Source organism: Ranitomeya imitator, chromosome 2 (genome assembly GCF_032444005.1).
Source record: "Ranitomeya imitator isolate aRanImi1 chromosome 2, aRanImi1.pri, whole genome shotgun sequence".
NCBI classification, from domain to species: Eukaryota; Metazoa; Chordata; class Amphibia; order Anura; family Dendrobatidae; genus Ranitomeya; species Ranitomeya imitator.
Genome location: NC_091283.1, coordinates 481,119,350 through 481,143,312, shown reverse-complemented (window position 1 = coordinate 481,143,312; position 23,963 = coordinate 481,119,350). Strand labels below are relative to the sequence as shown.

The 23,963-nt window shown below is 44.4% G+C and overlaps 1 protein-coding gene across 3 annotated transcripts in view; it reads right to left on the bottom strand.

Annotated features, from left to right (window-relative positions):
* Positions 1-23,963, bottom strand: part of TANC2 (tetratricopeptide repeat, ankyrin repeat and coiled-coil containing 2) — a 656,536-nt gene that overhangs the window by 440,175 nt on the left and 192,398 nt on the right. For all 3 annotated transcript variants that reach the window (XM_069751346.1, XM_069751349.1, XM_069751347.1), the window contains exon 2: positions 13,590-13,655. The gene's annotated coding sequence lies outside the window, so the exon portion shown is untranslated. The remainder of the gene's footprint in view (positions 1-13,589; positions 13,656-23,963) is intronic.

The window sequence follows — 23,963 nt, the reverse complement described above, 5'->3', positions numbered from 1 at the left end:
TGTGGAGGAGAGAAGGAGGTCTTGGGAGGACCGGAGATCATGTGAGGGAAGATATCGAGAGATTAGTTCAGAGATATATGGAGGAGACAGGTTGTGGATGGCTTTGTAGGTCAGTATTAGCAATTTGAACTGGATACGCTGAGGGAATGGGAGCCAGTGAAGAGATTTGCAGAGGGGGAAGCGGAGGAGTAGCGAGGAGAGAGATGGATTAGTCGGGCAGCAGAGTTAAGGATGGACTGGAGAGGTGCAAGGGTGGTAGCAGGGAGGCCACAGAAAAGGATGTTGCAGTAGTCAAGGCGGGAAATGATGAGGGCGTGCACAAGCATTTTAGTAGATTGGGGGTTGAGGAAAGGACGGATCCTGGAGATATTTTTGAGCTGGAGGCGACAGGAGGTGGAAAGAGCTTGGATGTGTGGTTTGAAGGACAGGGCAGAGTCGAAGGTTACTCCGAGGCAGCGGACTTCGGGTACAGGGGAAAGCATGATGTCATTGACTGCGATAGATAGGTCAGGTAAGGAAGATGTGTGGGATGGAGGAAAGATGATGAGTTCAGATTTGTCCACATTGAGTTTGAGGAAGCGAGAGGAGAAGAAGGAGGATATGCCTGATAGGCACTCTGGGATTCTGGACAGCAGAGCGGTGACGTCTGGGCCAGAGAGGTAGATCTGAGTGTCATCAGCATAGAGGTGGTACTGGAATCCATGGGACTTTATGAGTTGTCCCAAGCCAAGTGTATAGATTGAGAAGAGTAGGGGTCCTAGAACAGAGCCTTGGGGGACTCCAACAGAGAGAGGGTGGGATAAGGAGGTAGTATGGGAGTGGGAGACGCTGAATGTGCGGTTGGAAAGGTACGAGGCGATCCAGGATAGGGCGAGGTCTTTGATGCCAAAGGAGGAGAGCATCTGCAGTAGGAGGCAGTGGTCAACTGTGTCGAAAGCAGAGGACAGGTCTAGAAGGAGGAGTACAGAGTATTGTCCAGTAGCTTTGGCGGTAAGTAGGCCGTTAGTGATTTTGGTCAGGGCAGTCTCAGTTGAGTGATGGGGGCGGAAACCAGATTGTAGATTGTCGTACAACAAGTTAGATGAGAGGTGGGAGGAGAGTTCAGCATGGACGTGCTGCTCCAGGAGTTTGGAAGCAAATGGGAGCAGCGATATTGGGCGATAGCTGGACATAGCAGTTGGATCGAGGGTTGGCTTTTTAAGGATAGGCGTGATTGTGGAATGTTTGAACGCAGAGGGGAAGGTGCCAGAAGTTAGTGATAGGTTGAAGAGGTGGGTTAGGGATGGGATAAGTGTGGTGGTGAGGTTGGGGAGGAGGTGGGATGGGATGGGATGGGGTCGAGCGCACAGGTGGTGAGGTGGGATTTGGAGAGGAGACAATTAAATGCCCCTTCAGTGTTGTTGGATAGGGAGGTTATCGGGTTTGGGCATTGGTCTGGTATACAAAGGGGTTGTGGTGGTTGAACAATAAAGACTTGCCTTGTCTGGTCGATCTTATTTTTAAAGTGTGTGGCAAAGTCCTCAGCAGAGATGAGGGAGGTTGGAGGGGGCAGTGGGGGGGCGGAGGAGGGAGTTAAATGTTTTGAATAACTGTTTGGGGTTGTGGGATAAGGAAGATACGAGGGTTGTGAAGTAGGCCTGTTTAGCAGAGGTGAGTGCAGATTTAAAAGCGAGTGTTGCTTGTTTGAATACAGTGAAGTCGTCTTGCGAGTGTGTTTTCTTCCAACGCCGCTCCGCAACCCTGGACACTTGCCTTAGCTTTTTGGTGGTGTTATTATGCCAAGGTTGTCTATTGATACGTCGCGCTCTGCCATGGACGAGAGGGGCAACCGTGTCAATAGCTGATGCGAGAGTGGCATTGTAGAAAGCAGCGGCACTGTCTGTGTCGTGGAGTGAGGATATGGATGCCAGTGGTAGGATGGAGTCAGAGAGTGTGTGGGTGTCTAGGTGTGCAAGGTTTCTGCGTGGGTGCGCATGTTGCTGGATGATTGGTGAGGAGGACAGGGATGAGAAGGTGAGCAGATGGTGGTCGGATAGAGGGAGAGGGGAGGTAGTGAAGTTAGATAGAGAGCAGAGACAGGTGAATACCAGGTCTAGTGTATGCCCATCCATGTGGGTGGCTGCGGAGGACCACTGAGTAAGTCCAAAGGATGAGGTAAGGGACAGAAGTTTGGAGGCTGTTGACTGAAGGGTATCAATGGGGATGTTGAAGTCACCCATGATGATGGTGGGAGTGTCAGCAGAGAGAAAGTGAAGAAGCCAGGTGGAGAATTGGTCAATAAAGGCAGTGGCCGGGCCCGGAGGTCGGTATATGACGGCCACTTGGAGGTTGGAGGGAGAGTAGATGCGGACAGAATGGACTTCAAAAGAGAGGAGGATAAGGGAGGGAAGAGGCGGGATTGGGTTAAAGGTGCAGTTTGAAGAAAGGAGAAGACCCACTCCTCCACCATGTTTGTTGCCGGGTCGAGGGGTGTGGGTGAAGTGGAGGCCTCCGTAACACAGCGCAGCAGGGGAGGCAGTGTCAGAGGGTGTTAGCCATGTTTCTGTGAGGCCAAGGAAGGCAAGATTGCGGGAGAGAAAAAGGTTGTGAATCACATGAAGCTTATTGCAGATTGAGCGGGCATTCCAGAGTGCTCCAGAGAGAGGGAGCAGGGGGGTGGGCATCAGGGGCACGGGTTTTATGTTGGGAAGATTGCAGAAGTTCATGTTGGATAGGGAGTGATAGGAGGGAGTAGTAATGGGAGGTATGAGCTGTGGGGGTCCAGGGATGGGAAGATATGTCTCCAGCAGTGAGGAGAAGGAGAGAGAGAGAGAGCAGGTGGGAGAAAGAGAGTGGCCGACTTGTTTTATGTGTTTGTTGGACAGGTTTGAGGTTGAGGAGCAGGTCAGCAGGGGAGGACAGGTGGGGAGGGAAGGGGAGATGATTATTAGGTTAGAGAGTGCTGGGATTTGTGATAGCGAAGGAGAGAGAGGACTAGTGGAGCAAACACTGTAGGGGCATAGGTAAACATGGCGAAGAAGTAAGATGGGTTAATAGAAAAGCTAGATCCAAGTAATAAGAAGTGCTTACTCGGAAGACACACCCAGAAGAAACAGAACATAGAGTGGGGTCCTGACTCCTGCCGTGACTAACTGCCATTGAAATAACTGCGGCGTCTGTATGCTTAGCTGCCGTGATGCTTAGCTGCAGGGATGCGCGTGCCTGACCCCACACGCGTGCACTTAAGATGCTACTAAATTTATAGGACTGACTAAAGGATCAGGTGAGAGGGATTGTGGGTCCTTATTTGGGATAAATTAGCAATTGGCCAACACCCCGGGGGAGGTTACAAGATCAAAGGCACTAGACCTGGCTGCAAACATATGCTCTAACACCTTGAACACAATAATATCTCCTGTGACCCCAGCATGGAGGGACAGCAGTAAGTAATACAATGCAACAAATGCATTTAGCATACATACATATACATATTATATATATATATATATATATATATATATATATATATATATATATATATATATATATATATATACACACATACATACATAGGATCAGGCAAAATCCCAGCTATTGTCACCTTTGTTATTTAAATTAATGAGCCATTACTTGTTCAATAAAGATGAGATTAACTTAAAGAAGTTGTCTGATTAAAACAAAAATAACTTCCTGATTGGTGGGTATCCGACTGCTGGGAGCGGAACTGGGAAACTTTTATCACCAATGAGTAACTTATTTCCGTTACAAAATGGAGTGGCACAGCTCAATATTGGGATGCCAGGAAGAGTGCAGCACTCGGTAACCCCATTGGGAATAAGTAGGGCAGTGGATAAACGTGCCCCGCAGCTCTGTTCTAAGGGCGAGAAAACCTCTCTGTTCTGTTGATCGATCCAGGACCTAGTGGTCAGACCCCCAAGATCAGTAAGTAATCCCTTATTGCATAGATAGGAGATAACTTGTTTTAACCCAACAACCCTTCCCATGCTGTGGGCCAGTGCAGATACTTTGGACTCTGTAAACCCACTTTATAAACTCTGTAACCTCATGGCTTTGTTTCATATCAGTCCAAACGCTACCTGCTATAGAGCTAGGAGTATAGAAATGCAGATAAAAACAGATTTTATTCCTACTATTACTGAGTGGGGGAAAAGCACAAGAAATGAGACTTGCATTAGTACTCTCAAATACCGGAAAGTAGACTTCTGTAATCGGTAAAAGTGATTCCGACGTCACGGTTTGTCCCCAGCCATATACTAAGCCCGCGTCTCAGCAGCGGCAGTAATGTAAGAGTCCGCAGAACAGCCAGCCATCCCGCTGAACAAATCTAAAGCGCTTTTCCAGGCAGGTTGCGGATATTCCACAGGCTTGGGCTGAGCCGCGCACACAAATACTCAAGTAAATCTGAGGCTGAGAAGAGGCATAAGGTTTCAAAGCAGAGAAATCACACGGGAAAAGCCCAAAGGATTGAGTGTGTTAATGAGCTGTCACTTTGCCATTGACAATGCGTATTCCCGCAGCGAGGTGCTACAGTCCTTGTCATGTCAGTGCTGCCGCAGTCTGTAGAAACAGGTGACCAGCGCTGCGTCCCGCGTACTGGAGCCAGTGGTGGTATTACCAGACCACACAACCTGGGCCATTTCACTATATCAGCTAGCTTACTGCACTGATAAGACTCCAAACATTCCAGAAAAACGGAGAACTGGCATTTGATTGGTTGGTATGGGCAATTTCAATTTTATTTGCAGTTTTTATCGTCTTTTATTTTTAAAGGGAATCTGACAGTAGGATCAACCCTCTTAAATAGTCCGTATTGGCAGGTAGGTTATAGGGAGCTGAATAACATGATACCTTGATAACTGCAATCTGATGTCTTATTCCAGAGAAATCCTTATTTTTCTTAATATGCTCATGAGCTGTTAAACAAGTTGTCCACTATTGTCATACCCCACGCTTGGCGCCCCTATAAAAAAAAAAAAAAAAGCTTATACTCACTTCCCATGCTGCCGCCGTTCCCACAGAGTTAGCACTTGCTCTTCCCGGGGAACTCATGCGGTTGTTGTCACATGTGACCCCGGCGCCCAATCAGTGCCAGCGTCACTGTCACTGCCTCCTGTCGAATTGAACATGACGAGGAAGTGAGGGAAGTTGCAGCCCAAACTTTCTCTTCATGTTTAATTTATACGTAGGAGGGGACAGTGACGCCGGCACTGATTGGGCGCTGGGGTCACATGTCAGAACAACCACACGACAGCCCCGGGACCACAAGTGCTGACACCGCTGGAACGGCGCCAGCACAGGAGGAGAGTATCGACTCTTTAATTTTATTGGGGCCAAACCGTTAGATCAAGAAGGGGTTCTCCAAGTAGTGGACAACCCCATTAAGATCTATTGAGGCAGATGCTCAGGGAGATATATGTCCGTCTCAGAGCATATTTTTAAAGTAAGGGGGAGTTACCAGTGTGAGACATATGGACCAGGAGAGCAGACTGTCAGTCATTACATGTCGCACACTGGTAACTCTGCCTTTCATTTAAAATAATCTCTGGAGGCAGATTCTCAGAGAGATCAGTGTCTGACCAATAGATCTTAACCGCTCATTTGCATATTAAGAAAAACATGGATTTCTCTGGAATAAAACATTGTATCACAAATATCAAGATGTGTTATTCAGCTTCCTATGACCTACATGCCCATATAGATAATTTAGGATGCTGATCCTACTGACAGATTCCCTTTAAGCTGCTGATTTTTGTGAGTCTCAGTTTTGCACCCTACAGGAAGACTATTGTCTACAGCGACTACATTTTTAACCATTTAATGAATCGTTCATATGTTGGTCTATAAATGGAGAGAGGTGGGGGGTGGAGGAGACCAGAACAGTGGAACATAAACTTTCATACAATTACCAATTTTGTAATTTTAATTTTTCATGGTAGGAAAATTGCACATGAAAATGACTTGTTTGGATATTCCCGTAATTTACTACTATTCAGCGGTCTTATGCCACAGTTCCAAATCATACAGGGAAAACTACAAAACATTACCTGTGTTGAAACGTTTTTCCACAATGTGCTTGCAGCCCTTTCTTCTTCCTCTGTCATCCTGGCTAATCCCAAATTAAAGCTGTGACATCATTTCTTGGACAGGAGAGGGCAGGCAGGTTGGAGAAGTGGCAGGTGCTGGCACTGGAGCCCTGCCAACAAATGAGCAGTTTTCCCTTTCTCCCCTGAGGCACGGTAACGAAAGGCACAATAAAGAGGTGATACATATTAGCTTTCACTACTAAATTATGAATATGTACTTAAATGTCAGCATTGCTGGTCTATCCGGGAACAATCCGCCCGAGGAGCCACCAAAGACAGGAGGACAGATGACAGCTGCTATGCAGAGCGCACCAGTCAAACGCTTTGTATATTGTAGAAAGCGAGGTAAATGCCACCATGTTATATTAATGTGTGGAGCTGAGAAAGACATCTAGATGAAGTCTGACTACACGTATCCACAGGTGGAAGCAAAGGGTTAGGATTCCTCTGGGAATGCCGCCGCCATCTATATAGTCGTCACATTACACACTTCATAAGTCTATGATGTTGATTGTGCAGATAACCAGACACATGGAACATCTGAAAAATGGCTACTAAAATCTGAGATGTGAGCTGCTGACACATCCAACCAGTGACGGTGGTTCATGTATATGTAGACTAATGCTACCCATAGGGTTGGGGCTCATAGCGCAGTAGGCGCACGTGGCAAATGCACACCCACGAGTGAGGCCAAATGAGCACTATGGCTACACCACAGAACAGATAACCAAACAGTGGTCCTGGCTCTGGTTGCCTTCAGCCAGGTCAGCTAGTACATGGATTGCCCTTAAGGAGGTTATACAGGCTTCAAATAACAGTGCCACGCCTGTCTATTGGGTGTGCTTGGTATTGCAACTAGCACATGGAGGAAGCCTTATTCTATCCTTCCAAGATATTGCAAGCCGTCTTGATAACATCACTATGGCATGGTCAATTCTGAAACTAATTGGAGGGATACATAAATCAATCACTGTGCTCCAATGGTTTGTTAAAGGGAGTTTGTTAGCACTGGCGCACCCTTAATGTGGCCAAACAGATCAATGCACCTTCCCAACTACTTGTTCTTCATTCATCGCTATCCTCCTGATTAGGAGGGTGAAGATAGGAGTATACCAAGTAGGTGGGAAGGTGCACTGAGCTGTTTGGCCACACCAAGGGTGCACCGAGTGTCTGGCCTAATTTTACGCTCAATGACTATTAAAGCAATGGGTTGTCAATGAGAGTTTTGAGCTGCTATCATAGAAAAAAAAAATGTGCTAATAATAACAATTTCAGACAGCAGATTTCTTTGTCTAGTTAAATCCATCTTTAGGTGCATTAATTTGGTTTCTGTCCTTTGCAGAGGATAATGGGACAAACACAGGAGCATAGATCTAAGCCTTCGCCAGTTTAGAGGATTTTCGCAGAAGAATAGGGCAGTTGGCTGCAGAGGGACGGCAGGATGTCAGCCACTGAATGTTCACAATGTTGGGAGGAAATCACATTCTGGAAGGATTTTTTCCTTGGCCTCGTCATAGTGCACCATGCCCCTTATCTCTTCAGACAGGTACAGTTAAGTCTTCCCTGGGTAATAGTATCCTCACTGACCCTGTAACAAAGGCAGGCATCAGAAGGGGAGCGAGCGGTTACTGCACCACATCTTTGTGTATCAACCGAATGACTCCTTAAACACACAATGACAGCCTATGTACACACCGACACTAGCGCCACACCTGTATAAGTAACAGCAGCGTTCACTTGTTCCCACCTCTACGGTAAAGAACAGTTTTATCCGCTCATTATAGTCACTTCTATCAGTTACTTGTACAAACACCAATGCTGACGGGTGCAGCGCCTGCCGAGCCTCAGGGGGCATGGTACCCAAGGTTATGCTCCATGAAGGGTCCTTTAAACACTTTAAATTTCCAAATTAATCACAGATTTATCCACGCTGACCTGGGCGGCACTGCAGCCAATCACGCTACTTTACATTTCTACTCAAGAAGTCACAAAATCAAGCAGTTTTAGGGTTAATGGATTAGGTCTGGAATATGAATAACACATGCGGCTGGGGCTGCAGGCAATTAGCTGACAGACCGCCACACTGGAGTAAATACCCTGCAAACATGCTGTATACATGTGAAGCGCGTGGTATGAAGCTGTGAAAAACATGTTTATGTACGTGATTTACACCGATCCAAATAATCTAAACAGAGGCGCAACAATGAAATCAGATAAGCCACCAATGTCTCATTGGTGCAGGTATAGGGTTTACTTTTTTTTTAACTAGAGGTTTTGCAGCAAATCCTCCCCTCCCAAATGGCTAGGTAATGAGTTTCTGATCACCGGAGGTCCCGCCACGAAGACCCCACCAATTCTGAGAACCAGACTCTGCAGTGTCATGCAAAGGCCAGTTGTGTTTTTCCTGAAGAGTCTTTTCGGTTGCTTTTGTAATTTTCGCCTGCGTAGGTTTTTTTTTTTTTCACTTTAAATATCAGCAAGTGAGCAGCTTCCAAGCGAGCACTTGAAGAATGGATTGGTCACTACTATTAGCTTTGGAAGCCTGAAGCAGGTAAAAGAAGCTCAGAAAGACTATATATATATGGCGGCCCTGACCAATCAGAGACGCAAGATTTCTACGTCGATACTGTGCCCGTCTCTGATTGGTCGAGGCCACCAGGCCTCGACCAATCAGAGAGGCGGGATTTCCAGGACAGACAGACAGACAGAAAGACAGAAAGACGGAAAAACCCTTAGGCAATTATATATATAGATACACACGCTGCAATGTAAAAAGGAATTGCTGTGCATATGTTGATTCTTTGTAGCATTTCGTTAAAGGGAACCAGTCTTGTCCCCAAACGCTATTAATGTGCAGATATGGGGTAAATGTGCCATTAAAAGCTTCACAATGTAGTCGGGCTTACTGAAAGAGAGACTACCAGAAGAGATCAAACTTTATTCCTTCCAGAAACCGCCGGCTTTCAGTCATTGAGGTGTGCTGGTGATACCGTCACGGCTCAGTACACAGTGAGTGGAGTTTGTAAGCATGCGCCAGAACTTTCACAGCTTGCCCTGCAGCACTTCTAAGGAGAGAGGTGTGAAAAGTGACAAAAACTGCTTAGAATAAGGAGCAGTGACTGAATTCGTTCCACAAATGCCTTCCCTTTAAATAGAACCTGTCTGCACAGTTTTGTAATGTAAAGACATAGCTGTAATGGCACCGTAATACTGATTACATCGATACCTTTGGTGAAGAAATCCGCTTTGTTGTTCTTCTTTATTCACCATTTGAAGTTTACTGATAATTAGATTTCGGTGCACAGGGGCTGGACTGTGCACTGGGTCTAATACCTGGCTGATTCCCCGACCTCTCTGCCTGCCTCAGATCTTTAGATAATAAGCCACTGCTTTTTCAGTTACCACCTCATCTGTTCGCAAAGGAGAGTTCAAACACAGGAGGCAGGTGGAGAGGCAGGGAAATCAGACAGGGAGGAGAAGATCCAGTGCACCGTCCGGCCCCAGTGCACCGAAATCTAATTATCAGAAAACTTCAAATGGTGAATAAAGAAGAATCACAAAGCAGATTTCTTCACCAAAGGTATCAATGTAACCAGTATAATGCTAGGTTCACATTTGCGTTGTGCAGTCCGTCTAGCGCATACGCTAAGGGACTGCATTAACGCAATGTCTAAAAGGGGATCACGTTTAGCGATTGCGCTAGCGCAGATGCCCGATCTGCGCTAGCGAGAACAGACCCAAAAACGCTGCAGACAGCGTTCAAGGTCCATCACAAAATAACGGAACATCGCTAATGCATGCCAAAAATGGCATGCGTTAGGGATCCGTTACATACATTGCGGTCAATGGGTGCGCTAATGGATCCGATACATTGCATTAGTGGCGCTATGTAACGGATTCCGTCAGCAGACACCCACTAACGCAATGTGAACCTAGCCTTACAGCGCCATTACAGCTATGCATTCACATTACAAAATCGTGCTGAATCTGCCAGAAAAATTCATCGTGTGCACATTCCCCAAAGGCCAACATGAACTAAAATCTGTATGGTTACATCAGCGCAACGACTGCTCACCAGACTATTCGTTCAACTTTCCTTCTACCCAATGTTTACAGCTACCATGATGGGGTTATTCAGCTTTGGAGAAAAACAATTCAGTATAGTTGCAAGTGTAATATACAAAAAAAAAAATTGCAACGGTTTTTTTAAAACTTTTTTTTTGTTTTATAAGCATTTTAGAAATCCCTTCAAGAGGGGTTGTCCACCATTTCACCTATTTTTTTGTACATTTATTAATAAGCCCTGCCTGCAGCACGATCCTTGCACAGATGTACTATAGTGTTTTATCATGTGATGGTTTCGAGAGAAGCATTACTGGAGGTGCAGAGATAGGTAAGGGATGAGCAGATGGAACCAGCGGGGACGTCTCGTGTCGCCTGCTGTGTGTGAATAAATTCACCGTCTCCTAGCGTAATGTCAGGACATAACAAGCAGCAAATAACCGCAGACTGTATTTCATATATACCCTTCCATTTACTATAAAAAAAACTGTAATCCTATTTACGAATTCTCCCTTCTGCTGTATCTCAGGAAAAAAAGAAATGTCATGTCCGCCATACACCTGGTGGTGTGGTGCAGCAGGTCTCCGCTGCACGGTGTAGTCAAGGCCACAGCACATAACAGATGTTGGAGAGTAGCACCATATGGAAGTCACAAAGCACATGAAAAATCTGTTCCAATCTGATCCCTGCACCCCCAACAGATCACAACGGCCTCTACTGGGTCCAATAGGTTTCCCCATTTTAGATTACAGGACAGAACTGACAGAAGTGTGACTATATGCTAAGGGATCATTTAGATGTTTGTTTCTTGTTTCATGCACAAGAAAAAAAAAAGTGTCCAAGCTTCATCAGTACTTTTATACCGAGTGTGGTACAAGTTTTCTCAAAAAGAGAGAAAAAAAAAATTCTCCACCTTTTCTTATCTAACTACCTGTATGATACTGACCAATTAGAATATATGCTGCGTGTCCAAATTGGACATTTCCTCTCTGAACCCTGCTCATACAGGTACTATACATATGAGCAGGTTTTTAAATACCAGATAGTTAGGACTGCTCTAATACGGGTATACCTTGATGTTTGGTAGAGCGGCTTAATATACTTTTTTTTTGCAAAAAAACGTATCAACCAAATACCCTGTGTTTTTTCATCCTTTTATTAGCACTTGCTGTTTACTGTTTTTGCAACAGTTTTTTTGGTTTTACTGTGCCTTTTTTTGTGCAGTTCCAATTATAAGTAGGCAGCAAAGCAGCAGAAAAAGAACACGTCCACACCATAGCTTAGAGGTTTCTTAGTGTGTGAGATGTAATGATAGAGCGCTGATCTCCTGATCTAAACTCCTGCATGAGTCAGTGTGGGGGGAAGGGGCAGTGCAGCTAAGTTTAGCTGTGCCACATTGCAGACGCTTCTATCAACTTTACACCAGCACAGTCACCTCCACTTTACTGCCCATCCTCCCCCACTGCCTATCTGGAGATGTGTCAGCAATTACACTTAGGCTGTGTGCCCACTTTGCGTTTTTTATGTGTCTGTCGCGTTTTTTGCCGCAGCAGAAACGCATAAAAACGCTCAAAAACCGCATTCCCATGCAATCCTATGGGATTCCGCAGTTGCTGTGCCCATGCTGCGGATTTTCCCGCTACAGAATCACTTAGTGGTAAAATCCGCAGCATGCTCATTATTTCTGCAGAATCATGCCGATTCCACAGCCATAAGATTGCATTGAAACACTCACTTTACTCATGTGGCTATGCCCACCATGCGCAAAGTGAGAGCTTCTTGTGCGGATGGTACCAGGGTCTGGAGGAGAGGATGCTCTCCTTCAGGCCCTTTGGAACCATATTTTTGCACACAAAAAAAAAAAAAAAAAAATTTAAATAAAAAATAGGGATATACTTACCTTCTGATGGCCCCCGGAGTCCTCCCGGCTCTCAGTGGTGCACGCGGCAGCTTCCATACCCAGGGATGCATTGCGCAAATCACCTGGGATAACGTCGCGGTCACGCGACTGTGACGTCACAAAGGTCCTTCGCGCAAAGCATCCCTGGGAACGAAACATACCGGGAGCGCCGCTGAGGAGATCGGGGGCCGTCGGAAGGTGAGAATAATCATATTTTTTATTTTTTATTGTTTTTAACATTCTTTCTTTTACTATTGATGATGCAACCTGTCAATCACTTTTCAAGGCGACGCTTCAAATCACTTGGAAGACGCAAGCATTCTACAAGCTAAAAACGCTTGCAAAACGCTTGTGTTTTGCGGGAAAACGCATGAGAATTCTGCATGCATTTTACCCGCGGCAGGGAGTTGCGGAAATGCTGCGGACGTTTCCCCAGCATTTCTGCAACGTGGGCACATAGCCTTACTGTGTAATTAACTGTACTCATTTTGCAGTGAGATCAGGGCTGTCAATATGTCTCACACAGGAATAAATTGCCTGTTCTGGGCACCTCCCGTGTGAAACAATGACAGCTCTGATCTCACTGCAGAGCTAGTACAAGCTGCCTGAGCACAGCAGATACAAGTGCGGTAGTGACATCTTCAAACAGGCAATGTGGGGTGAGGGGCAGCACAGCAGAGGTGACAGTGCTAGGAGATGAGGAGAGCTGATTGAAGGGTTGGTTATGTGAGCTGCACCGTCTCTCCCACCACACGGACTCATGCAAGAGGTTCCACCAGGAGATTAGAGCTGTATCATTACATATAGCACACTGAGAAACCTGCTCTAAGCTATGGTGGGAGTGGGCGTGTGCTTTCTCCTATCTTGCTGCTTGCTTATAATTGGTCAGCATCATACAGGAAGAAAAAGTACACACCCCCAGAAAAAAATGACAACACGCAACTTGGACTGGTTGTATGGCACTCTGCAGTCTGTGTCAAGTTCAATATGAAAAATTTGGTAAAATTTGGTCCTCTTTAAGGGTACATTCACACAGCTAATTAGTAAAACTCAATGTAGGTTTGCACTGGCCCCAGCAACAGAAATCCAATGATTTGCAGTTTGAACGGTCATGTGTCTGCATGAGTCTTAACCCCATGTAGCCAATTTTTCTTTTGGATAGAAGCCGCTTCAGTAAAGGACAGGTAACTTATTGAAGTATTTATCTACATCCTTGGTGGATAATAGTATAAATCTGCAATGCAGATTTCCCATTTAAAAACAGGAGGCAGTGCATGGGCATTTTGCTGATTTTAGTGCGGTATTGCTATTATGATTTCTATGATGATGCATGGCGACCTGCCACCACTGCGACAGTCACAAACATGTTCACTTTTCTGTCACTGGTCACAATTCGCACATGACTCACTTTCCATCGATATCAATACAAGTTGCATTGTGACTTCTTTTTAACAGCAAAATCACAGCTACTATTACGCGCAAGGAATACATAAATCCATTTTGTGCAGAAAGCGTAAAAAGATGAGGTGTGATACTAGACCTACCTTGGAAACCAGGATCCAGGTGGTGTCCGTAACACCCTGAAACTCCCTCCATACACAGCAGAAATCCTAGTAGACAGAAAAAATAAAAATAAAGGAATGAAATGTTGATTTTCTGGCTCTCGTCCCTTCCCGCTCTGTTTTCTACACCTGTTTTGAATAATTTCATCAAGAAACAATGGTCATATTTAATGCAAATTCTCTGCATGGCGCCGAGTCCCCACATTCCTAAAACTCAGCAGAGTTTTTCCATTTCACACCATCTTAAAAACGGGGTAGTACTAAAGCTGACACATACAAGCGTCTGCAATGTGCTACAAACTCAGCGTGGAACCCGGGAGCGTCTGTTCAGACTGCATATTGGTCTTTTTATGTTTCAAGGAAAATAGTAAAATCCACATAAATAAATTAGAACAGAGAAATAAACAGCATGAAAGCCGCAGAATTATCAGATAATCACCTCTAAGGTTGTTATTGGAATTGGCATTATTTATTTTATTTTTTGGATCACTTCGAACTATGTATCTGGATGTATTAAAGAGGACCTATCACTTGCTCAAACAAATTGCATGAAAGGGTTGACCAGTCTTAGAGGACAAGTCTGCAGTCACTATGTGACTAGTGCACTGTGAAGACTCTACAGTGCCGAGAAAGGCAGGCACATGACAGCAAGTATGCGATTTGCGTACATGCGGTCACGTGACGACTAGACGTCTGGTCTCTGTCAATACACTTGCATTGAGCAAGGCCACGCACAAGTCTAGTCGGAATGTGGCCTGAAGTATACTAATCATGTACTTGTGGAAACAGAAGCTCCCGCTTCTGGCTTCGGAGAATTCTCAGAGTAGAGGATAGAGTCACATAGTATAAAAGAGTCAGAGTGACTGCAGACTTGTACAGAAAGGCCAGGCAGGCTACTCCTTAACATACCTTAGAAAATTTCTCGAGCTCCCAATTCTGCAGCTTCTTTCCGTTTTGTGCTGCAATACTCCATCACATTTGTGTCGCTTGGAGAGCAGTATGTGAAATTTCTGCTTGCAGTCCAACAGGGCGTTTCTTCAGAGTCTTCTCTGGGAGTGTTTTCTTTCACAAATCCCTACTAGACACCTACCGATCACAGCTTGACAGCTAATCTAGCAGTCTAAGGCCTCATTCTGATGTGCATTTTGCATGCACGAGTTCTAGCAGTAATTTGCACGAATAAACCTACCCATTATAATCTATGGTGCTGTTCAAATGTCTGTGCTTTTTCATGAACCTTTGTGTCTGTGCAAAACTCATGGAGACATGTCCTTTTTTGTCCCAGTATCAAGTATGCCAATACAAGTCTATGGGTTTGTGGAGAATACTTACACATCTGTGCCATCCGTGTGCGATCTGTGAAAATCACTTATGATGTAAAAATAAACAGACCAAACACTGATGACACCTGTACCATTTTTTCCAGAACGTGTGAATGAGGCTTAAGTCGAAGTTGAGCTGTGATTGTCAGCATCTGGGAGGGACTGATAAAAGCCCCAGAAAAGACTGAATGCTCAGCTGCACTACAAGCAGAGATTTCACATACCGCTCTCCAAAAATAGACAAATTTGTAATGGAGTGATGCAGTGCAAAAAAAAAAAAAAAGTTGCAAAATCAGTAAAGCACTGACTTCTGACGCTAGCATAGAAAAGATTTAAAGGGAACCTGTCACCTGAATTTGGCGGGACTGGTTTTGGGTCATATGGGCGGAGTTTTCGGGTGTTTGATTCACCCTTTCCTTACCCGCTGGCTGCATGCTGGCTGCAATATTGGATTGACGTTCATTCTCTGTCCTCCATAGTATACGCCTGCACAAGGCAAGATTGCTTTGCACAGGCGTGTACTATGGAGGACAGAGAATGAACTTCAATCCAATATTGCAGCCAGCATGCAGCCAGCGGGTAAGGAAAGGGTGAATTAAACACCCGAAAACTCCGCCCATATGACCCAAAACCAGTCCCGCCAAATTCAGGTGACAGAGTCCCTTTAACGACAAAATCAACAATCATATACCCATTCACTCAATGTATCCAACCAAACATACTGGACCCTATGGCCATCCACCTCCCTCTCCCGATAAGTCAACAACTATAGAGTTAAATATTCAGAGAACTCTTCGGGGAAACTATTGGGTAGTGTCTGCCATTTTTTAACTACCGTCCCCATTTCTTATCAAATTTATAAGCACGTCTCCTGTCCATATAGAGGACAGCGGTAAGTGATAGGTCATCTTTAAAGGGAATTTCCATAGCTTTGGTATTGCATAGTTGCCAACATTTCTTTCTGGGGATGTTTAAGCACCATCCAACATCACCCCGTTAGCATCCCCGGCTGCCCCAGACTGCCCACTTATGGGTGAGGCTTATATAACCTCTGTTAAAGGAGGCTTGAGAAATTTGGCACAATAAGCTAATATGATACTCATTGATTGGGGTTTGGCACACGGCACTCCCACCAATCAGCTGGGATAATATACTGGTATTACATGCAAGTCAACCACAAACTAGCTGAAAGGAGCTGCATGAGAATTGGAAAAAATGAAACAGTATGTCTTTACAAAACATGGCACTACGCGTACTGTAATGAGTTCATAGCTACAGCGGCCATTGTAGAAAGACACAAATGGGGGAGCAAAACTCCGCAAGGTTGGCACCACCAGTCCCTAGGAGGTATGGTATAGATTGGACACGTGTAGTTCACTTTAAAGTACCTACACATATGATTTAATGTACACGGGGATCTTCAGTCCTTGCCTGAAAGATGATTTTAGGAAAAATCTAAGTGTACAGGTTTATGAAGGACTAGCTGAAGAGCCCGGCGTCGCCTGGGCATAGTAAATATCTGTGGTTAGTTATAGCACCTCACTTTTTCCCCCTTACATCTCTCATTTTCTCCCTCACACCTCTCATTTTCTCCCTTACTCCTCTCATTCCCCCCTAACACTTGTCATTTCGACCTCACATCTGTCATTTTCTGATCACTCCACTATTTTCCCTCACTCCTCTCATTTTGCACTCACACCTTTTCATTTTCACCTCACACCTCTCATTTTCACCTCAGTATATACATGTTTGTCATGTCCCTTATATATAGTATACACCTGTATGTCATCTCCTGTATATAGTATATAACTGTATGTCATCTCCTGTATATAGTATATACCTGTGTGTCATCTCCCCTGTATATAGTATATACCTGTATGTCATCTTCTATATATAGCATATACCTGTATGTCATCTCCTGTATATACTATATACCTGTAGGTCATCTGCTCCTGTATATAGTATATACCTGTGTGTCATCTCCTCATGTATATAGTATATACCTGTATGTCATCTCCTCCTGTATATAGTATGTACCTGTATGTCATCTCCTCCTCTATATAGTATATACCTGTGTGTCATCTCTCCTGTATATAGTATATATCTGTGTGTCATCTCCTCCTGTATTAGACCTCGTTCACACGTTATTTGCTCAGTATTTTTACCTCAGTATTTGTAAGCTAAATTGGCAGCATGATAAATCCCCAGCCAACTGGAAGCCCTCCCCCTGGCAGTATATATTAGCTCACACATGCACATAATAGGTAGGTCATGTGACTGACAGCTGCCGTATTTCCTATATGGTACATTTGTTGCTCTTGTAGTTTGTCTGCTTATTAATCAGATTTTTATTTTTGAAGGATAATACCAGACTCTTGTGTGTTTTAGGGCCAGTTTCGTTTGTCAAGTTGTGTGTGTTGAGTTGCGTGTGGCGACATGCATGTAGCGACTTTTGTGAGATGAGTTTTGTGTGGCGACATGCGTGTAGCAACTTTTTGTGTGTCGAGTTGCATGTGACAGGTAAGTGTAGCAAGTTGTGTGCAGCAAGTTTTGCGCATGGCGAGTTTTGCGCGTGGCGAGTTTTATGTGTGGTGCCTTTTGAGTATGTGCAAGTTTTGTGTGAGGCAACTTTTGCATGTGTTGCAACTTTTGTGCATGTGGCAATTTTTCCGCTTGTGCAAGTCTTGCATGTGGCGAGTATTCCATGAGGTGAGTTTTGCACTTGTGGCGAGTTTTGCGTGAGCCTAGTTTTTGCATGTGGCGAGTTTTGCGCGTGGCGAGTTTTGAGTGGCGACTTTTGTGTTTTGACTTTTATGTGGCGAGGTTGGTGTATGTGTGGTGAAATGTGTGCTGAGGGTAATATGTGTTCAAGCACGTGGTATTGTGTGGCGCATTTTGTGTGTGTGTTCATATCCCCGTGTGTGGTGAGTATCCCATGTCGGGACCCCACCTTAGCAACTGTACTACTCTTTGGCGCCATCGCTCTCACTCTTTAAGTCCCCCTTGTTCACATCTGGCAGCTGTCAATTTGCCTCCAACACTTTTCCTTTCACTTTTCCCCATTATGTAGATAGGGGCAAAATTGTTTGGTGAATTGGAAAGCGCAGGGTTAAAATTTCACCTCACAACATAGCCTATGACGCTCTCGGGGTCCAGACGTGTGACTGTGCAAAATTTTGTTTCTGTAGCTGCGACGCCTCCAACACTTTTCCTTTCACTTTATTCCCCATTATGTAGATAGGGGCAAAATTGTTTGGTGAATTGGAACACGCAGGGTTAATATTTCCCCTCACAACATAGCCTATGACGCTCTCGGGGTCCAGACGTGTGAGTGTGCAAAATTTTGTGGCTGTAGCTGCGACGGTGCAGATGCCAATCCCGGACATACATACACAAACACACACACACACACATTCCGCTTTATATATTAGACTAGCTGAGAAGCCCGGCGTTGCCTGGGCATAGTAAATATCTGTGGTTAGTTATAGCACCTCAATTCTCTTATTTTCCCATCACGCCTCTCATTTTCCCAATCACATCTTTCATTTTCCCCATCACATCTCTCATTTTCTCCCTCACTCCTCTCATTCCCCCCTAACACTTGTCATTTTGACCTCACATCTGTCATTTTCCGATCACTCCACTATTTTCCCTCACTCCTCTCATTTTGCACTCACACCTTTTCATTTTCACCTCACACCTCTCATTTTCACCTCAGTATATACATGTTTGTCATCTCCCTTATATATAGTATACACCTGTATGTCATCTCCTGTATATAGTATATAACTGTATGTCATCTCCCCTGTATATAGTATATACCTGCTGTGTGTCATCTCCCCTGTATATAGTATATACCTGTATGTCATCTCCTATATAAAGTATATACCTGTATGTCATCTCCTTCTATATATAGTATATACCTGTATGTCATCTCCTCCTGTACAGTGGGGCAAAAAAGTATTTAGTCAGTCAGCAATAGTGCAAGTTCCACCACTTAAAAAGATGAGAGGCGTCTGTAATTTACATCATAGGTAGACCTCAACTATGGGAGACAAACTGAGAAAAAAAAATCCAGAAAATCACATTGTCTGTTTTTTTATCATTTTTTTTGCATATTATGGTGGAAAATAAGTATTTGGTCAGAAACAAACAATCAAGATTTCTGGCTCTCACAGACCTGTAACTTCTTCTTTAAGAGTCTCCTCTTTCCTCCACTCATTACCTGTAGTAATGGCACCTGTTTAAACTTGTTATCAGTATAAAAAGACACCTGTGCACACCCTCAAACAGTCTGACTCCAAACTCCACTATGGTGAAGACCAAAGAGCTGTCAAAGGACACCAGAAACAAAATTGTAGCCCTGCACCAGGCTGGGAAGACTGAATCTGCAATAGCCAACCAGCTTGGAGTGAAGAAATCAACAGTGGGAGCAATAATTAGAAAATGGAAGACATACAAGACCACTGATAATCTCCCTCGATCTGGGGCTCCACGCAAAATCCCACCCCGTGGGGTCAGAATAATCACAAGAACGGTGAGCAAAAATCCCAGAACCACGCGGGGGGACCTAGTGAATGAACTGCAGAGAGCTGGGACCAATGTAACAAGGCCTACCATAAGTAACACACTACGCCACCATGGACTCAGATCCTGCAGTGCCAGACGTGTCCCACTGCTTAAGCCAGTACATGTCCGGGCCCGTCTGAAGTTTGCTAGAGAGCATTTGGATGATCCAGAGGAGTTTTGGGAGAATGTCCTATGGTCTGATGAAACCAAACTGGAACTGTTTGGTAGAAACACAACTTGTCGTGTTTGGAGGAAAAAGAATACTGAGTTGCATCCATCAAACACCATACCTACTGTAAAGCATGGTGGTGGAAACATCATGCTTTGGGGCTGTTTCTCTGCAAAGGGGCCAGGACGACTGATCCGGGTACATGAAAGAATGAATGGGGCCATGTATCGTGAGATTTTGAGTGCAAACCTCCTTCCATCAGCAAGGGCATTGAAGATGAAACGTGGCTGGGTCTTTCAACATGACAATGATCCAAAGCACACCGCCAGGGCAACGAAGCAGTGGCTTTGTAAGAAGCATTTCAAGATCCTGGAGTGGCCTAGTCAGTCTCCAGATCTCAACCCTATAGAAAACCTTTGGAGGGAGTTGAAAGTCCGTGTTGCCAAGCGAAAAGCCAAAAACATCACTGCTCTAGAGGAGATCTGCATGGAGGAATGGGCCAACATACCAACAACAGTGTGTGGCAACCTTGTGAAGACTTACAGAAAACGTTTGACCTCTGTCATTGCCAACAAAGGATATATTACAAAGTATTGAGATGAAATTTTGTTTCTGACCAAATACTTATTTTCCACCATAATATGCAAATAAAATGTTAAAAAAACAGACAATGTGATTTTCTGGATTTTGTTTTCTCAGTTTGTCTCCCATAGTTGAGGTCTACCTATGATGTAAATTACAGACGCCTCTCATCTTTTTAAGTGGTGGAACTTGCACTATTGCTGACTGACTAAATACTTTTTTGCCCCACTGTATATAGTATATACCTGTGTGTCTTCTCCCCTGTATATAGTATATAGCTGTGTGTCATCTCCTCCTGTATATAGTATATACCTGTATGTCATCTCCTCCTCTATATAGTATATACCTGTGTGTCATCTCCCCTGTATATAGTATATACCTGTGTGTCATCTCCTCCTGTATTAGACCTCGTTCACACGTTGTTTACTCAGTATTTTTACCTCAGTATTTGTAAGCTAAATTGGCAGCCTGATAAATCCCCAGCCAACAGGAAGCCCTCCCCCTGGCAGTATATATTAGCTCACACATACACATAATAGACAGGTCATGTGACTGACAGCTGCCGTATTTCCTATATGGTACATTTGTTGCTCTTGTAGTTTGTCTGCTTATTAATCAGATTTTTATTTTTGAAGGATAATACCAGACTTGTGTGTGTTTTAGGGCGAGTTTCGTTTGTCAAGTTGTGTGTGTTGAGTTGCGTGTGGCGACATGCATGTAGCGACTTTTGTGAGATGAGTTTTGTGTGGCAACATGCGTGTAGCAACTTTTTGTGTGTCGAGTTGCATGTGACAGGTTAGTGCAGCAAGTTGTGTGCAGCAAGTTTTGCGCATGGCGAGTTTTTGCGCGTGGCGAGTTTTATGTGTAGTGCCTTTTGAGTATGTGCAAGTTTTGTGTGAGGCAACTTTTGCATGTGTTGCAACTTTTGTGCATTTGGCAATTTTTGCGTGTGTGCAAGTTTTGCGTGTGGCGAGTTTTCCATGAGGTGAGTTTTGCACTTGTGGCGAGTTTTGCGTGAGCCTAGTTTTTGCATGTGGTGAGTTTTGCGCATGGCGAGTTTTGAGCGGCGACTTTTGTGTTTCGACTTTTATGTGGCAAGTTTGGTGTATGTGTGGTGAAATGTGTTCTGAGGGTAATATGTGTTCAAGCATGTGGTAGTGTGTGGCGCATTTTGTGTGTGTTCATATCCCCGTGTGTGGTGAGTATCCCATGTCAGGGCCCCACCTTAGCAACTGTCCGGTATATACTCTTTGGCACCATCGCTCTCATTCTTTAAGTCCCCCTTGTTCACATCTGGCAGCTGTCAATTTGCCTCCAACACTTTTCCTTTCACTTTTCCCCATTATGTAGATAGGTGCAAAATAGTTTGGTGAATTGAAAAGCGTGGGGTTAAAATTTCACCTCACAACATAGCCTATGACGCTCTCGGGGTCCAGTCGTGTGACTGTGCAAAATTTTGTGGCTGTAGCTGCGACCCCTCCAACACTTTTCCTTTCACTTTTTTCCCCATTATGTAGATAGGGGCAAAATTGTTTGGTGAATTGGAAAGCGCGGGGTTAAAATTTCACCTCACAACATAGCCTATGACGCTCTCGGGGTCCAGACGTGTGACTGTGCAAAATTTTGTGGCTGTAGCTGCCACGCCTCCAACACTTGTCCTTTCACTTTTTTCCCCATTATGTAGATAGGGGCAAAATTGTTTGGTGAATTGGAAAGCGCGGGGTTAAAATTTCACCTCACAACATAGCCTATGACGCTCTCGGGGTCCAGACGTGTGACTGTGCAAAATTTTGTGGCTGTAGCTGCCACGCCTCCAACACTTGTCCTTTCACTTTTTTCCCCATTATGTAGATAGGGGCAAAATTGTTTGGTGAATTGGAAAGCGCGGGGTTAAAATTTCACCTCACAACATAGCCTATGACGCTCTCGGGGTCCAGACGTGTGACCGTGCACAATTTTGTGGCTGTAGCTGCGACGGTGCAGATGCCAATCCCGGACATACACACATACACACACACACACACACACACACACACACACATTCAGCTTTATATAGTAGATGTAGGAGGAATTGCAGCCAGACAACCTACATCATGTATTTCCCACCTTTAGTGAATGTGGTTCACAAATTCTTATTCACACAGCAAAACCCTCTACAGTATTGGAGATAGGACTCCGTTGACACCTGTCCAAGATTTTCCAAATTTTCAGATTCAAAAGGGTGCAGGGTATACAGTCATGGCCGAAAGTGTTGGCACCCTATAAAATGTTCCAGAAAATGAAATATTTCTCCCTGATAATTATTGCAATTACATGTGTTTTGTTATACACGTGTTTATTTCAATTGTGTGTATTTTAACAACAGGAAAAAAAGAAAGAAAATAAAAAGGCTAATTGGACATCATTTCACAGAAAACCCCCCAAAATGGTCCAGACAAAATTGTTGGCACCTTCCAAAATTGTGGATAAACATCTTTGTTTCAAGCGTGTGATGCTTGTTCAAACTCACCTGTAGCAAGTAACAGGTGTGAGCAATATGAAAATCACACCTGAAATCAGATAACAAGAGGAGACGTTGACTCAATCTTTGCATCGTGTGTCTGTGTATGCCCCACTAAGCATGGAGAAGAGAAAGATGAGTAGGGTGCTAACACTTTTGGTCATGACCGTATGTAAAACACATCTAAAAAGGTGGTGTTCTGGGGGGCATTACTCGGAGGGGCTGAAGGCAAGGTTTAACATCTGTAAAAATGACTGCAGCTATAGCAGCAGTGTGCAGTAAACCTGGTCTCCTCTGGGTCCTTCATAGCATTACCACCACTTCGGAAAAGTCCACGTGACAATTTGTAAGACCATACAAAGGATTTTCTATGACACATGTCCCATTCTCTGTCTGTGTGTTGAAGAGTTAATAGCCAAACTAAAAAATTTTCATCTTAAAATAACAATAAAAAAAATCACAAGGGGCATATAAAAATAATCATTTGATTTTCATCCCGAACCAACGGAGGTTTATCCATCCGTAAGTACGGTAATCTGTAAGGTATCCATTTTTATACATCAGCAATTATTAACATTTACAAGACCAAAAATCGTTTCCTAAGTTAAAAATTACAATGAATCAGGAAAAATCAGATGGATAATAAAAAATTGGATCCCATATGGATAAAAAAACCCGAAGAGGGTTAGGCAACATTCATATGAACATGTTTCTAGTCTGAATGCTGAAAAAAGTGCAAAACTCAGGCTAATGTTATTCCATAGGGCTGTTCAGATGCCAGTATTTTTTTCCTCTTTTTGCATTTTATTTTTTCAAATTCAATATTTATTCAAAGAATTTATCATTTTCATCATAAAAGATAAAATAAAAGTCAGAGGGTAGCATAACTTTGAAGGTGACATCACAAGTGCAATGAAATAGGGGTGGGGGAAGGAGTGGATGGAGGGGAGTAAGGGGTGAATGGGGGAGAAGGGGTGAATGGGGGGGAAGGGGTGGATGGGCGGGAAGGAGTTGATGGAGGGGAGTAAGGAGTGGATGGGGAGTAAGGAGTGGATGGAGGGGAGTAAGGGGTGGATGGGGAAAGGAGTGAATGGAGGGGAGTAAGGGGTGAATGGGGGGAAGGAGGGGAGTAAGGGGTGAATCGGGGGAAGGAGTGGATGGAGGGGAGTAAGGGGTGAATGGGGGGGAAGGAGTGGATGGAGGGGAGTAAGGGG